The sequence below is a fragment of the Solanum pennellii genome, chromosome 12 (assembly GCF_001406875.1).
Source record: "Solanum pennellii chromosome 12, SPENNV200".
In the NCBI taxonomy this organism is placed as follows: Eukaryota; Viridiplantae; Streptophyta; class Magnoliopsida; order Solanales; family Solanaceae; genus Solanum; species Solanum pennellii.
In genome coordinates, this window is record NC_028648.1 from 33960909 (window position 1) to 33963228 (window position 2320).

Genomic DNA, 2320 nt, shown 5'->3' on the forward strand with positions numbered 1-2320 from the left:
AGTTACCCCAAGAATTCTTTTTGATAGGGGGAACTGATGACTAAGTATGTCATCATCAAAAAGGAGGAAAATGCTATTTTGATATTTTGATGATGACAAACATCTTCTTCACCCTATCGACAGGACCAGGTCCTCGTCAGGTACCAAGCATTTATTCCCCCTGTCAGCATGACCATATCTCTTCAAGTAGCTACCATTGATTCCTCCTATCAATGTGACCATGTCTTCTTCAAGCAGTTATAACACTATTGATCTCATACCGTACCTTAACAACTTTCCCCCTTTTGACATCATAAAAAAGGGTTAAAGCAGTACACCAAGTTGACAGAAATATAGTTCTTGCAAATTCATGGCCACTTGGGCAACACAGAGCATGAGCAAAAAGGCATAAAGTAATGAGACAAGTCAGTAGAAACAAGACATTTAACATCCATAAACAAAAGATCAGTCATCAAAGCATTGCATGTATGATTACAGATGAAAACCAGAACAATGCCCAAGAGATAAATGAGGAATGACATAGAGAGGTAGGAAGAGAAGGGATGATTCAGAGGCAAGGGATTGAAAGAATAGAATTAGTAGAGCATATCTCTTAGCATTAGATTTTCAGAATCTTCTCTTAATGTTCAGCATGTGCAGCCCAACCTGTATGTTTAATCTTCAGGGCTGTCAATTTTTCTTCTTTTTTTTAATTATTTTTTTTTTGTTGGCACCTGGTCCCTCTGATAGTATTGTTTCAGAAGCTGGACTTTTAGACAACCCATTTCAGTATTCCAGTTAACACGAGCAACTGCCATAGCTTCCAACACCAGCCTGAGTTTCTCATAACAGAAAGATTGGTAACACAAACAACTCAAGGCCTCCGAGATGAATGGATCAACAATTGAGGAACCAAGAGGATTTTCCCTTTTTTTTGAATTTTTTTTTTTACACCTTCCTCTTCAGAAAACTTTGATTTCTTAGAATATCAACTTCCCCTTTTTGAGCATCATCTTTTTCACTTCTTCATTTTTCATGAAGGACCAGATCCCTCTTCATAGTTGAAACATTTTCATCAGAGAACTCTCCAGCAAGAATAAAGGGGTTAACAATTTGAAGTGTGTTTGAAAAGAAGAGAAAAAGAAAATTTTGAAGCACCTTGATATTTGGAAGGAAACTCAATTTTTCTGGGGAAATAGAAAGAAATATGGAATATATAAAAGAAAGAGAAATAAGGTATCATTTTGGCACTCAAAAGATGTGACAACAGTCAGATTCCTGAAGGACAGACATGTGGCAATTTCAATGGTTCTCATGCATAATTCAAACTGCAATGTTAAGATAGCTAACCTTCGAGAAAGGACCAGGTCCCTCTCTGTAGTTTGAATGTCATTGCCTAGATCTGTCCTCACCTCCCTTTTTCTTCATCCCCTTTTCCATGTGTGTATACCTACAAAAGGTATGAAACTGAATTAGCTAAAACATACATAACCGAAAAGCAAGGATACCTGCTCCCTTTTTATAGTCATTAAAAGAGTTGATTGCTTCAGGTAGGATCCATTCAAGAAGATTTTTGCATTTCCATCATCATCTTGATTAATTCAGCCAGATTTTTATGAGCTTCAAGATGTTTCCTGATCCACAAGAGTTGAACCCATCCAGCTGCACTTGCTACATTTATTGCCTCAGTTGATGAAAGAGCAATTGAATCTTGCCTTTTAACAAAGCTTCTCTTCACACAACATCTCATAGATTGCCTCAAAGATGACATCATCAATATGTACCTGAATGATCAGCAGTTCCTTGTATATTGAATTCAAAGAGAAGAGTTTTTGACATTTTTACCTTTCTTGAATACATTGTTGAGGAGCAACTTGGACAACCGATCAGCTTGTTAGGGAACCGGCTATCAGAGTTTGCTTCTTTCAAACTGAGTTTGATTAGCTTATTCATTCTCACCTTCAAAATTCACATTATCAGTTTGAACTGCATCATCTTTGTTCAGCACTGTCTAGAAGACCAGGTCCCTCATCAGGTTCATCATCTGCATCATCTTCTTTGAGATTGTTGGATTCATGAGGATGTTCTTCAGTAAAATCACTATTTAAACCATCTCTCTGATTCTGAAGCAACTCTTCTATCTCAGAAACTTCTTTCTTTGCAACTTCTAAAATCTTCTTGACTCATCAATAAACACATGACCATTTTTAGTATACCCCTGATAAGCCTTGCTGGAGGAAGAGTGTACCACAATTATTCTTTTATCAATGTTGAGATCAAACTTCTCATTATCATCATTTTGGTCACAAACATGTACCATTTATCACTTCTGTCGAAAGAT

At 36.8% G+C, this 2320-nt stretch overlaps 1 pseudogene across 1 annotated transcript in view; it reads right to left on the bottom strand.

The window, feature by feature from the left end:
- LOC107006196 overlaps positions 1–1818 on the bottom strand; it is an 11264-nt pseudogene extending 9446 nt beyond the window's left edge. The window contains exons 1-4 of the transcript XR_003575807.1: positions 1764–1818; positions 1488–1570; positions 1392–1429; positions 714–813 (exon numbers count right to left, since the gene is read on the bottom strand). The product of XR_003575807.1 is annotated as an ATP synthase subunit beta, chloroplastic-like (transcript). The remainder of the gene's footprint in view (positions 1–713; positions 814–1391; positions 1430–1487; positions 1571–1763) is intronic.
- Positions 1819–2320: the final 502 nt, after the last annotated feature.